The sequence below is a fragment of the Triturus cristatus genome, chromosome 2_2 (genome assembly GCF_964204655.1).
Source record: "Triturus cristatus chromosome 2_2, aTriCri1.1, whole genome shotgun sequence".
NCBI lineage: Eukaryota > Metazoa > Chordata > Amphibia > Caudata > Salamandridae > Triturus > Triturus cristatus.
The window spans coordinates 911,687,951-911,703,238 of record NC_140582.1 but is presented as its reverse complement, the minus strand read 5'-3'; positions in this window follow the sequence as shown (position 1 = coordinate 911,703,238).

Here is a 15,288-nt window from a genome sequence, read left to right as displayed (position 1 = left end):
TCAGCTGTTCCTGTTGCATGTGCAACAATGGGATAGCTTGGCCCATAGTGCAATCCTCCTTGCTGACTTCACATGTAAAGAGCTTAAAAAACAGTAGCATCTCTGTCAGGCATCTAACTAGGCCCCATTGGTCCATCTCAACAGTCATGCCTTTCACACTAGCATCCCCTAGTCTTAGCATGACATAGTCATTGATTGGTCTGCACTGCTCAAACAGACGATCAAGCATGTAATAAGTTGAGTTCCAATATGTTGTCACCTCCTGGATGAGTGCTTTAACTGGCCCTCTATGCTAACGTTGAATGATCCTCAGCTGCTTCCGGGCTTTAAAAGAATGGCTGAAATGTGTGCATATTATTCTGCAGGTGGTCAGTAAGTTGCTGACTCTTTTTTCAGAAAGTGTTGAACAATGATGTTAATGCAGTGCGCCATACACAGGACCCTGAAATGGCCACCATCGCACATGGCCTTAACTATTTTACTGCCATTGTCCATGGCAACAGATCCAATGTTAAGCCGTCTTGGCTGCAGCCATTTAAAGACTGTTGGAGCCGGCCTCGTGGCGTGGTCCTGTTCCCCCTCGCTAAGCCGCACAAGGTCCCCTGCACCTCGGGGCTCCTCCATTTTGGATTGTACGTGACTCTGCGCACCAGCCTATGTGACCCCGCTCAACCCGGCCTCGGTCCCAGCAAGCCCCGACATCAAGGCGCCAACCACTGGCCAGGGGGTACCACGTGAACACTTCCCCACTCCCGGTGGAGGGCTGTATCGATGGGACCCCAACCGTCCTCCCACACCTAGGTGCGATCGCCCCACAGCTCTCCTGGGCCTGGCGCCTCTCCTGCTGGGCATCTGGCCGCTCCCGACCCGGCCTCTCCGCCCCCCCAGGTGCAAGGGTCCGTACATCAAAGGGCTCCAGACCTATATCTGGGGCGACCCTGCCACAAGACAGCAGTTGTATCCCGGAGTCAAGAGCCCTGCTGATCGGATCGCGGCTGACCCTACGGAGAAAGACTCATCCTGGAACCACGCTCTGAGCCCTGCTGACTACGTCACGGCTCCACCGTGCTTAAAGACCTTCACGAACCCTTGGGGCCCTGCTGACGCTGTCGCTGCCCGACCTTGTTGAACTTGTCATCAGAGCCCAGCTGACCTCGTCGCGGCTCGACCGAAGCGGACCTACCACCGGAGCCCTGCTGACTGTGTTGCGGCTTGACCCAAGCGGAACTACCACCCGAGCCCTGCAGACACCGTCGCGGCTCTCCACGTCTGAGCTGCTTTGAGACCAGCACCTGCCGCTCCGGTCCCCGGAGCCACCTTCGGCCTAACGCAAGGTCTGGCGCAGAGCTTCCCCGTACCAGGCTGGTACTAAGACTGTCCCGCTACCCTGTCCCTACAAAGACACTGAGACTCTTTCTGGATCTCTCGATCCCCCTGTAAATATTTCGAATGTGCTACTATTGATAAAGTACCTAGATAAGCAAATGATACAGAGTCCTGTGTGGTGGTGTTACTGGGCCTAGTACGATCACAGGAGAAAGACCTCCCCTAAGAGGCTTCTCAGCGGCGCTCGGCTATAACTTTGCGGTAGGAAGGTGCACCGGAGTGATCCCCCTGACTCCACGGTGGGCCTCCCTCCAACAAAGACCTTGCTGTTAAGCGCCTCCAAAATGTTTGCAGTAGTATGAGATTTCTCCTTGGCGAAAATGTTATTATTTATTTATTTATTTTAGAGGTTTTATATAGCACTGGCTAGACCCAGAGGTATCAGAGCGCTTTACATGAGTATGAAGATAGTAGCAGAAGGAAATATAATTTCAACAGCATGGAATACCAACAAGTTAGCAAAAGAAAAGTGGCTTGCAATTGTGCAAATCGAGTATACAGATAGTTAGAGCGAGAGCTATATACATATATGACAGGTATACCAACAAGTTAATAAACGAGAGACAGTTTTCAAATGTACTTATCAAGTAAACAGATAGTTAGAGCAAGAGCTATATTCATATATGACATGGGAGATAGACTTCAGGGCGCAGGTTAAGACCCCCAATAATTATTGAGGAGGTGAATATTGAGGTCTTTTTTAAAGCTGATAAAGGAAGGGTTTGGAAGGGCATTCCAGATGTTTGGGGCATATCCGGAGAAGGAGCAGGATTGTATGGATTTCTTTTTTAGCAGGGGTGGGACAAGGAGGAGAGCGTTAGTGTTTCTCAGAAGTTGTGTGCTGCCCGCTTTGATTAGTTTATTGGCGTGGTATGGCGGAGTATTTCGATGGAAGGCTTTGTGTGTAATGCAAGCATTTTTGTAGGTGGATATGCCTTCGATGGGGAGCCATTTAAGAGTTTTGAGGGCTAGGGAAATGTGGTTAAAATGTTTGCAGTCGGTGATGAGCCTCGCTGCAAAGTTGAGCACAGATTTGAGTGGAGCTAGGTGGAGCTTGGGGATTCTGGTTAGGATGGCGTTGCCGTAACCAATTTGTGAAAGTACAGGCGATTGAACTACTAATTTAAAGTCTACAGTTATAGTAAAGGGCTTAATTTTCTTGAGATGACGGAGAGTGAAGGAAGGCTCCTTTAGCCGAATTTTTGATGTGAACATTGAGATTTAGGCTATTATCGATGGAGATACCAAGAGATTTTACTGAGTTGGACAGAGAGAGTGAACAGTTGGGGGCATGAAGGTCAGAGATCCAGGTTTGAATGGAGAGAGGGTTATTTTTAGGGAAGAAGAGAATGACGTCAGTTTTTTTTAGGATTGAGTTTGAGATGATTAAGTTGGAACCAGGATTGGGTCTTAGTGAGGGTGTTGTTAAGGTGTAGGATGTCAGTGTGGGTTTTGATCTTATAGTAGATTTGGGTATCATCAGCATACAGGTGGTAGTTGATTCCAGCTTGTTTTAGAATGAGGGTGAGGGGTTCCATAAAGAGGTTAAAGAGAGAGAGAGAATAGATCCCTGGGGGACACCTAGGGAGACCAGAGTGGTGTTAGATAAATAGTCTTGAATTTTGATTTGCTGTGTTCGGTGTTGTAGATAGGAGACAAACCCTTTGTGGACAGTACCATTGAGACAGAAGCGACCTCTGAGCACATTAAGTAGGGCAGAGTGGTTGACAGTACCAAACGCTGCAGAGAGATCAAGGAGGATAAGTAGACAGGTCTCGCCATTATCGAGGGAGTGGTGGATGTCCTCAACAATGTTCAGCATGGCAGTTTCAATGCTTCAGCCTTTCCTGAAGCCTGATTGTAGGGGGTCCAGTAAGTTGAAGTTTTCGATGTGTTTGTCTAATTGGAGCAAGACACATTTTTCGAGGGCTTTAGAAAGAAGGGGGAGGTTCGAGATGGGGAAGAGATTGTTTAGGTCATTGGGGTCAAAATTAGGGTTTTTAATAATGGGGGAGATTTGACCAAGTTGAAGGGAGATAGGAACACATCCTGTGGCAAGGGAGGTGTTGATGATTGTGGTCCAAGATGTGGCAATGATGTACTTTAGGTCTTTGACAAGGTTTTAGTTTAGCAATGATGTTGGGAACTTCGTGCTCAGTAACAGGGAGGAAATTGTGCCAGGAGGCACTGTTTTTTAGTTGTGAGTTTGGGTGGGTACAAGAGGTGTAGTTGTGGGTAGGTGTGGAGAGTAGTTAAGGGAGGGTGTAGTAGAAGGTATGTGTGAGGCTTGGTAAGGGTGAGGTAAAGTAGTGGGAGAGTGTGAGGAGGGATCGGGGGTGTGGGGAATGAGGTATGAGCCTTTGAGTTGAAGTCAGGTGTAAGTTGGGGGCTTGTTGGGATCTGAGTTAAAAGGAAGGATTGATCTATTTTGGCAATTTTTGCCGAGAAGAAGTGTGCAATTTCTTCAACTCTAGCCGTCGAGGCCATCAGGTTAGATGGTGCGGAGGAGGTTTGGTTACAAATAATGTTGAACAGTTCTCTAGGTAAATTTTTGGCCCGATCGAATTGTGAACAGAAGAAGGATGCCTTTTTGTTAAAAATTTGTTTTTTGTATGTAGATCTAGCTAATCTGAGGAGTGTCAGATGTGAGGCAGAGGGATGCTGTCTCCATGTTCTTTCCATAAGTCTTAGTGAGCGTCTTTCTTTGTTGAGCTCTAAGTTAAATCAAGATTTGGAAGGGGTATTTCTTTGATTTTTAAGTTTAGGTAGGGCCATTTGGTCAAGGACATCAGTGACAGTTTTATTAAATTGTTCAGTAAGCTCATTTGCGGTTAGCGAGAGAGGAGAGAGTAGTAGTTGAGCTTGGAGTTTGGACTCAAGTTCACCAGGGGGGGATACATTTTTGATTTCTGATCCATTTCCTAGGTTTAATAATTTTAGTGGGAAGGGGTGGTTTTGTGGAGGCAATGGTGAACAGTATGAGGTGGTGGTTGGACTAATGGGGATGATGTTGGTCAGGTGGGCCAAATCTTTGTTGGTAATAATGGCGTCAAGGTTGGCTCCTTTGGTGTGGGTTGGGGACTGGCATAGTTGTTTGAGGTCATTAATCTCAAGAAGATTGGTGAAGAGGGTGGTTGTGGGATCATTGGTGTCATTCAGGTGGAGGTTGAGATCACCAAGGGACAGATATTGAGGATTGTGTCAGAAGGTCGGATAGTTCATCACTGAAGGTATGAGGATCACCAGGAGGGAGGTAGATATTATGTAGATGAATTGGGTGGGAACCTTGTATTTTTAGTTCTGCTTCAAGGGATTCAAAGGAGGAGTGGCCAGAATTGTTAACAAGGGAGAGTAGAAGTTTGTTTTTGAAGATTATGGCTAAGCCACCACTTATTCTGTCGGGTCTGTCTTTTCTGAGGATAGAGTATCCGTGGGGGGGGGAAGTAGGTCAAGCAGGTTCATTGAGTGGTCATTAAGCCAGGTTTCCCTGAGGAACGCGATGTCAATGGATTCCCTTAGGATAGATTCTGAAATTTCAGTGGCGCGTCGGACGGCCGACCGACAGTTCACAAGCATGCACCAGATGGGTTTGGGGTTGATTTTGAGGAGTGGGCAGGAGTAGATAGTGGTGAGTTGAGGAGGAGGTCTGGGGGAGACAGGAGAGGAAGGGATTCTGTTGGTCCCAAGAATAACAGGGATATTAAAGTAGGGGGGTAGAGGATTGTTGATTGATGAACTAGGGTGGTAAGAGTTGCATAGGTCAGGAAGGTTGGATGGGGAGAGATGGCTCGAGGTGTGGTGAGGCCTATGCATACCGCAGCGGAGAGGGGTAGTTTTCCAATGATGAAGGTAGTTAGTATGGTTTTTTCGGCTAGAGTAGAGGGAATTAGGATGGTTGAGGAGGGTTCTGGAGCTTATGGATTTAAAATCTTCTCTGAGTCAAGAGAGTTCATTTGTCAACTTAGAGAGATTGCGTTCAATGTTGAGTAGAGTCTGGGTTATTGGAGTGAGGGAGAACACAGTTGGGGAGGAGGAGAGGGATAGGGATTGCTCTGTTGTTGCTGTGGAAGGAGGTCTATTGTGTGTAGGGTGTGAGAGGCCAGTGGGGTGGTGCGGTGGGGGACAGGAGATTTAAGACCTCAGGGGATGAGGTTAGAGTTGTTAGAAGGGTGTGGAGAGTGTGGAGATGGACCGCGTCTGGGATTAATGATGGTGTGAAATTCGGAGGGTGAGATGAAGGATTCGGAGAGGGTGATGGTGGAGCCGGAGGGGGCATGATAGGGGAACCTGGGTGGAGGAGTAGGGATTCAGGTTGGGGGGCAGGGAGGGAGGATAGGGGTTAAGAATTTTATTCAGGGTTGGGGGACATGGCTACAGTTGCATGTTTCCGAGTGGCATTAAAAATCTCAGCAGTGTCAGCACCTGCAGGTATCTTTTCTCCAACCCCCACAAAAGAGATCCAGTGTGCAGTGATGCACATGAAATCAGTGGCTTGGCAACTGGTCCACATGTCTGTTGTCATGTATATACTATGAACAACACTCTGCCGCAAAGCTTGTCCAAGCAATTCCAGCACATTGTGATGTAGTGCTGGAACAGCAACTCAGGCAAAATAGGACCGGCTGGGAACCGTCCATTTTAGGCAGATGGCTGTCACAAATTCAAGAAAACCCACCCCTTCCACAAAATAAAAAGGGAGAAGGTCCAGCGCTAACATTTTAGCCAGCTTCGCTTTGTACAAACGTGCCGTTGGGTGGTTGCGTTCGTACTGCCCCTCTGACCTAAACATGCTGAGAATGGTAGGCTGGATTTTTTTCCTTTCTGGTGCCACTGATGCAGGTGACTTCTTGACGTCAGATATTGTTAGGCTCAATGCTGCACTTTTTTGTTGTTGTGGTAGTCTCTTGCCTTGGTGTCTAACTCTCAGCCTGACTCTTACTCTTGTGCCACTGAGATGTTGCTGAGGCTGATCAGGATGTGGGCGGTTCCACTGCACTGCTGAGGACAGGGATACTTTGTGTTCCAGAGAAAATGTCACTTTCTTGTTCACCTTCTTGATCATATCTTCTGCTTCTTGATCACCACCAAAAGCAATGGGTGCAGTTTTACTTTTTTGATTTTTAAGGTGTTCTTCCCACTGGATCAAGTGGTGTGTTTTCAGATGGGTTGTTTGACCTCTGGTACCATAGTTTGCGCCAAGCTTACCAGCGACTAACACCTTGTTTACAAATGGAGCATATAGCAACGTTGTCCTTCTTACTGCTAACCGAAAAGAAGTCCCAAACTGGGGAGGTGAACTTTCTGGAGGTACCACTTGCAAAGCAGGATAAACTGGAGGGTGGGCGTGGAATTTGACTCTGTGTACTACCACTACCTACTTCTACTGAGGTGGTTGTGCTGGATGCAGGTCGCTGCTGGGCCTTTGCAAATGCAAATATGGAAGCTGGAGGTGGTGTTGGTGTTACCTGTGCTGGTGGTATCTGTGCCACATCCCTCAGAGCAATTTGGGATGGTGTAATGTCGGTCTCCACTGGGGAAGGACTGATGTCCATGATGACTGGCTCGTCATCATACTCCTCTTCTACATCTACCTCCATCACGTTAAGGCTTTCTGGGAACCTTGATTTTCCCTAGCCTTGTCTTGTGGCGTCTCTTACTCTCAGACTGAGGTGGTGGTTTCCAAGTGGCATCTAGATCATCAGAAGTGGTGTTTGCTGAAGAACTCGATGGACTAACCCTCATTTTCCGTGCTGGGTATCTGGAAGACAATGGACATTTTCTGAAAGAGTGGCTTGCTCTTCTTCCTCCGCAGGAAGCCTGATTTCCTGAACTGCCCCTACTTCAGGAGGAAAAACTTCTATTGTGGGCAATGGTTGCGGCTGTTGTTGTCCACTTATCTGAGTTTCCTGCGTTGATTGGGTACTACTTCGAGATAACAATAAGTCAATTTCAACATTGTTGCTTGTTAGCGATGTCATGGTGAGACTGGCTGCCTCTGCGACAGACATGAGCTTGGGCCTAGGTTGGTGGGGTTGGTCCACTGATGCGGGGGTGCTGCTCCCAGGGTGATCCCCAGACACCACTGCTACAGGCACAATTTTTGGTTTACCAAAAAAGATCTTGGTCGTCACACCAGGAGTGGTGAGTGGCACTTCCCTCTTTTTCTCACTGGCAACTTTCTTAGTACTGGGGGACCTGGCACCTTTCTTTGGGGCCATCTTCTTCAGATGTCAGTGGCACAAGTTGAAGAGATGTCTGTGGTCACACATCACGTGATGTGTGCAGCAGGACTTCTGTCTGGCAGTACAATGGGTGATGACGCCTCCTCCTCTTTTGTGCACCTAAATGCAAAGAAGCAAAAAGAACATCAGTGAAACGTGACATTTATTGTTGTGGTTCAATTTACTACTAGTACAAACAAACAATTATAATATATAACTTAGTGTGTGTGGTCAGTCACACTTGTTAGTGTTAATATTAATATTATTAAATTGTATTAACACAGTTATAAAAAAACATAACAATGTAGCCATTTGTGAGACATTGACAACAAGGAATTTAATGCTGTACTATGTAGACTCAGGAAGGATAGGAGAGAAGAAGAACAAAAACAAAAATACAAATGTAATGGAGCCTGTTTGGCATTGTGATTGTGATTGTGCATCACGTGGGATGCAGCATCATTCAGGAAGCTGCAGCTGGCAATGGAGATGGAAGCATTAAGCCAAGAGGAACAAAGGAAAGACATGGAGGCCTATGGCAAAAGCAGCACACTAACTACCACCACAAAATGACCACCAACCACATGATCACTCACACAACAACAAGCAGGAGGCCTGTAAAACAATGAACTCAAGCAGGCCTATATGGCCAGACAAAGGAGGTATGATAAACAACAAAGCTTTAATACTTCACTTCACTTCACTTTGATAGCTTTATTTCGGTCGATGACCATAAAAGCACAGGTAAAATATGTACATACTCATAAAATACATAAATAATTCAGCACTTAAGATAAAAAGTTATTAAACAGCAGTTATCAAAGAAGCAGTAATAAACAGTTAAATTCCATTAATATTAAAAATAATTAGTTAGTTAATTTATCAAGGCAGACCTTCTTCTCCACATACCATATAAGAAGCGAGAAACAGAGAACACAATTGGGGGGGAAGTGTCATAGCGTAAAATCCTGCAGGCTTGTGCACAATGCTTTAGTCCCAAATTTCTGCACAATGGCACAAGCCAGGCTCTGCGTATTTCGTTGTAGGCGGTGCAAAAAGATAAAACATGAGCAAGGTCTTCTTTGGTTTTATTACAGACAGGGCAAACCCCCGCACCTCTTCCCGTCCACTTGCAAGTCAATTCCCCAATTGGAAGGCAACCATACCTTAGTTGGATATATAATTTCTTTGCTCTGGGAGGCTGAATCAAGTCTAGGAACTCCTCCCTGCTAGGAATCAATTTTATTTGCAGGAATTCCATGGTCAGCCTACCCATAGATGATAGGCGGTATAGTTGGTCCAGATTATACTGTCTAACTAGAGCTAGCAGCTCCGTTCTCTTAACCGCCATGCAACCTTCCTCTGGAGTCTCCCATAATTGGGGAAGGCCAATCTGATATAATACGGCCTTAATATGGGATAGCCAAGGTATATTTCTACTCTTCAGCTGATCCCAAATTGCTGAGAACTCTGCTCTATAATCATCGAGCTCTGGTGCTGTCCACAACCTTCTCCAATACAGGAGGGGTCTGCTCGTCAGGAGTTCAGAAATAGGCTCTAGGTCTAGATCTAATCTCAGAGGTATCAGCGGGGTGCTCTGGGGGAGCCCTATCAAATTTCTAGTAAATGTGTGTTCGACCTTGGAAAGGGCCAATACACGGGTATGGCCCCAGAGCTCTGCGCCGTACATTGCAGCGGGTCTAGCTTGAGCTTTATATATTTCAAGACCGGGGGAGACTGGTTTGAATAGCATTTTCCTTTGAAATTTATTTATACCCCCCGCTATCTGTGCTAGCCTCAGGGCAGATTTAACCACCTGTGGGCCCCAGCCAAAATCTTCAGTCAGGGTAACACCCAGGTAGACAAAAGGGCCAACTCTTTCTAGTGCGATGCCATTTAGGACTGGGCAGGGGCGGGTGCGCTTCGGGGGGCCAAAGATCATAAACTTTGTCTTTTCTAAATTGATCTCAAGCCCCCGCGATGCGCAGAATGTTACAAAGCCATCCAATACCCTCTGGATGCCTGTAGAGGTTCGAGACAGCAGTAGAGTGTCATCTGCGAACATCAAGGCAGGCACCCGTCCAGATGACAACCGAGGGACGTCGCTATTCTTAACATTATCTAACTCACCCACCAGACCGTTGATGTAGAGGCTAAAGAGAGTGGGGGCCAGGGCACAGCCCTGACGTACTCCTCTAGTAACGGGGAAGCGGTCTGAAAGTTCTCCATTTTTCCCACAGCGTACCTGGGCATAGTTCTCTTTGTGGAAATGCTTCAGAACTTCTAGTAGATAGGGCGGGAGGTTTAGGTCTTCCAGGACCCTCCATAGACTCTCTCTAGGCACGAGGTCAAAAGCAGCCCGTAAGTCTACGAAGACCAGGTAAAGGCTACCGCCTCCCAAAATTACGGTCTTCCAGAACAAGACCTGTAATCTAAAAATCTGGTCCAAAGTCGAGATCCCAGCTCTAAACCCTGCCTGGTATGTACTTAGTATCTTTTTCTCCTCCGCCCACCCAAGTATTCTATCTAGTATAATCCGGCCCATAAGTTTCTGTGTGGTATCCAGGAGACTTATAGGCCTGTAATTTGAGGGAACTAAAGGGCAACCTTTTTTATGAATAGGAACAATTTCAGCCCCTGCCCAGGTGTCTGGTAGATTTGCTCCTGACAGAACTGCATTAAATAATACAGCTAAGTAGGGTCCCCAGATTTTAGGTTGGGAACGAAAAAGATCGCCTGGCACTTTATCGAGCCCTGGAGCTTTATTAGGGGGCTGTCTAGCAATTGCGGATTGTACTTCTTTAATTGAGATACTCTCAACACTTTCAGAAGTCATCCGCTTCCCGGTTCTTAGGTGGCCGAGGTGGTTTCCGTAGTCTGGAAACTCCTGCGGACAATGCTCATGTGTGGGATCTAGATCCGGTGGGGCACAGAGTTGATCATCTAATTGCATTGTCAGAGCCCTATTCGGTAGCTCCAAGATAACCGAGGGGGAAGAATACAGTGTAGCAAAGTGCGTTTCCCACACTGAGGGAGCAATGTTTGGCAGAAATGATTCCCCACTACCTCCTATAGTAGAATTCACTAATGCCCAAAAAAGTTTAGCGTCTTTTGTCACTAAGGCATCCCTCAACGTTTCCCACCTCTCTTCTTCCCATTCCAACCTACTCCTAGACAATTCCTTCTTATATGCTTGTCTAGCATCTCGGATATTGGGTTTGTTTTTTAATTTGATTGCTGTAAGAAGGTTCTTTTTTAGTTTTCTACAGCTACTGTTAAACCAAGGAAAAGCTTTAGGCACATACCTCTTTGCTCTGGCTATTGGATAGAAGACATCCCCCAGTTCCATCACTAGCTGTTTATGTATTTCCACTGCCTGAGTAAACCCTGTTTCGGCAGCCATCTGGGTTATCAAGGGTAACGCTGTTTGGTAAATTTTTGCGAGTTGTAAAGGTGACATTGCCAAACGAGGCCATTTCACCCTTCTGCGGTTGTTAGATAATACAAGGGGAGGAATTGCCAGATTTAGTGTAGTCTCAGGGTTTTTTAGCCCGAAAGACCCTGGCTTCAAAGTTAAAATCAGAGCGTTATGGTCACTATCGTGCCTTTTTTCAACTTTGAAGTCCTTTAACTTGCTCCAGTTTTTAGCTTCTATCATTACATAGTCAATGATAGAGACCCTATCTGTCCGGTTGAACGTCCCTATTGCTGGGCGGTCAGAGTCCATTCTCCCATTGCATGCCCGCAGAGACATTGCAAGGGAGACGGATTTTACTTGTAACACCAAAGGTGTCCAAGCTCTGACTGGGGAAATATCAGGATCTGGAATGTGCCATAGCGCATCTACCTCATCCTGCTCAACCTGGTCCACCCCGCCCAGTGGTTCGAACTGACAGTTGAAGTCCCCACCAAGAACTATAGAGATACAAGGATCTAGCCCTGAGATAAATGATGTCAATTCATTCAGTGTGGTTGATTCTTTACCATTTCTAATTGGTCTCGAATAAACATTAATTAATGCTACTGGGGGGTTATCTGGCGGTTTTAATAAAACACATTGGAAATCCAGAGATTTTGTTGGTATTTGTACAGCCTGGGTTCCCAAATGTGTGGCTACCCATATCGATAGTCCCCCAGAAGGGCGGCCTTTACCTACTGATGTTGCAAAAATATTGTAGGTAGCAAAAGTCGGACTACTGCTATCCTCCAATGCCCAGGTCTCTTGCATTAGGCAAATATCGAATTTAGCCATAAATGCAGTCCAATCTGGGGTACCCAACTTATTTTTTAGGCCAGCTATATTCCATGAAACCAATTTTATACAACCTTGTGTTAGATCATCAGGACTCTCAGCGGCCGAGCTACTTATATTAATTTCCCTGCTCACACTCATCTGACCAGTTTGTGAGTTGCTTGTAAAATCTACTAGCGGTACTTCTTCCTCTGGAACCCTTGTCCGGCTAGAAGCTTTACTAGAGGCTTGCTGGTCTAATTTTTCGCCTAAACTAAGTCAATCTACCTCTTCCAATACACTGAATCTATTCCAATGTGGTTGTATCGGGAAGAGGGGAGTGCGAATACGCCAGCCTTCTCTATATGTTCCTCTACTTTCCGGGTTACAGGGTGGGAGGTAATGCCCCCTGTTGAGGAGCCTGGCTCTAGGGCAGTGTGGTTTCAGGCTAGGGGTAGGATAAAAATAAGAGAGATGTAAAGCAGATATTTAGGTGTTTTGTCTGTAAGTGTCACTACTACATATATATTGTACAGCAGTGGCGTCCCTGAAATTTAGAATTATTACATCCCCTGCCTCAGTCTTTGGATTCCTCCCAATCCAACCCACTCTTCTAGCCAGCAAGATTTCTCCTGAAATATCTCCCGGCAGGGGTCTGTTTACTGTGAGCCACTGAATACACTTATTTTTTAGCTCGCCCTCATTTTCTCTTTTACCCTCACTTAAGGGTGGAACACCCACAAGTGCGACGACAAAAGATTGGGCTTCGGGGGGTAAATTTATTGTTGGTAAATGCTGGGCAGTAGTTTCTAGCATCATATTACCTTTCATGGGGATGTTAGTATTATTTCTCAGCACACCTGGCTTTAGTTTAGTCAGAACTTTATCGGGTTTACTTGCCAGATTTTTTGTAGATTGGCTATTCCTTTGCTGAGGACCAGTGCTAAGGGTATCTCGGGGTGGAATGGATGTAAGTCTTTGGGTGTCTAGGGTCACTCCCATATTTACAATCTGTGCCGGTTGGCTAGTGGTTCGAGCTACTGGGTTGCAGGAAGCTTTATGTTGTTGGGCTTCCGTAACAAGAGGCACAGAAGTTCTTTGGGGGTTAGCTACCTCGGTTTTCCCCCCTCCTCTGGCATTCAGCATAGAAATCAATTTATCAAGTTTTGATACCAGGGGCTTAAGCTGCGTGAGAATTGTACGTTCCAGGGAAGTTTGTAAGTCCGAGACCATATTAGCAACCCAACACGGTATTCCTGGCGTGGAATCGCGTAGATTTTCAGATGGAGTCACCAGGTCATGATTAGTATGAGTATTTTTATTTGGTTTAGTTGGGGCACTATTATTTTTATTTCTCGGACACGGCTTACATGTATCCACCCTTTTCTTTGCAACAAGGGGAGAGGTCAGAATAATAGATCTGTCACGAAGATCTTTAGAATTTTCTGTTGGCGCCTGGCTGCAAGGTAGATCTATATAAGATGATGTCATATAGGAACTGGCCTCCAGCGCTTCAGTCATAGTGACTGAAGTGTCTCTTTCCTGACTTGGGATGTACAATGATGGTGTAATGGAAAGCCGCCTCTCAGTGTTCTCAATAGCGTTAGCCACAACCCCAATGGTCTGCTGTAACATCTTGTCAATAGCAGTCAGCGTTGGTAATGGCTGGGGATCTGCAGCTAAAGACTTAGTGTGTGACCGTGTTACAGGGGTTTTGGCTTTAGCTTTCCTTCCCCGTTTCTTCATTTCCTCGGTTTAGCAGATGGAACGAGCAGGATACAATATAGAGATAATTCTAACACAAGTAAACAGTAAATTAGATTATCAATCCAAACTGTTGGTAGTCTCTAATCCGTCAATGGAGAGTCTTGTACATCAATAAGTAATTAGCTTATCCATATGCCTGTGTAAAATACAGTTCAGCTAAGAGCCAATACCAAAAACACCGTACTAACCCACAGTCTCAAGCCGAAAGGGATGTGGCCCAGCCCGGCCTCTTCCGGCCCCTGACGGCCACAGACGGTCCCGCCCTTGTCCAAGGGCTTCTCCCGGCGCCGCCCGCGCGCGTCCCGCGACGCGGATGGAGTTGCGTCCTTTTGTGCGCCTCCGGGCGCGAAGATGACGAGGAGGGGCGCAAGGAGTGCTGGGAGGTGTAGTCTCCCCTGCACACGGCCGCGGAGTGGAACTGCGGCAGCAGGGGAGACACGCAAAGCAACAGCCCAGATTTGTTACTGACAGCAGGGCGCAGCAGCGCAGGTAATGTTCACGGAGCCCCAGGCAGGTACAGCAAAGCTTCGGCAGTGATTCCCACTCCACCGAGGGAGTCGCGTCCTTTTGTGCGCCTCCGGGCGCGAAGATGACGAGGAGGGGCGCAAGGAGTGCTGGGAGGTGTAGTCTCCCCTGCACACGGCCGCGGAGTGGAACAGCGGCAGCAGGGGAGACATGCAAAGCAACTGCCCAGATTTGTTATTGACAGCGGGGTGCAACAGCGCAGGTAATGTTCACGGAGCCCCAGGCAGGTACAGCAAAGCTTCGGCAGTGATTCCCACTCCACCGAGGGAGTCGCGTCCTTTTGTGCGCCTCCGGGCGCGAAGATGACGAGGAGGGGCGCAAGGAGTGCTGGGAGGTGTAGTCTCCCCTGCACACGGCCGCGGAGTGGAACTGCGGCAGCAGGGGAGACACGCAAAGCAACAGCCCAGATTTTTTACTGACAGCGGGGCGCAACAGCGCAGGTAATGTTCACGGAGCCCCAGGCAGGTACAGCAAAGCTTCGGCAGTGATTCCCACTCCGAGGGAGTCGCGTCCTTTTGTGCGCCTCCGGGCGCGAAGAAGACGAGGAGGGGCGCAAGGAGTGCTGGGAGGTGTAGTCTCCCCTGCACACGGCCGCGGAGTGGAACTGCGGCAGCAGGGGAGACACGCAAAGCAACAGCCCAGATTTGTTACTGACAGCGGGGCGCAACAGCGCAGGTAATGTTCACGGAGCCCCAGGCAGGTACAGCAAAGCTTCGGAAGAGCTTGTAAACAATTCGCAGACGATGTCCCTCCCGGTGGCCCTAGTCACCCTCCTTAATGCTTTAATGCAACCATGCAAAAACGAAACTCCACAGAGTTTATGGCCTTCACCTACCTAGATGGACCTCAGACTTATGTCTCGTCTCTTTCTCTGCTGCTGACTCCCTCCCTTGGACTCCCTGCTATTCCTGGCCTCTTTCTTTTTTGTGGATCATGTTTTTCATGGTCGCTAATAACTCCTGGTATTGAATTTGTAACCTTTCTGTAATTAATGTGATTATTTTTGTAATCTTGTAACATACTGTTTCCTTATGTAAAGCGCTCTGATACATCCGGGTCTAGCCAGCGCTATATAAAACTCAATAAATAAATAAAGGCCTATATGGCCAGACAAAAGAGGCATGCTAAACAACACAGCTTTAATGCAACAATGCAAAA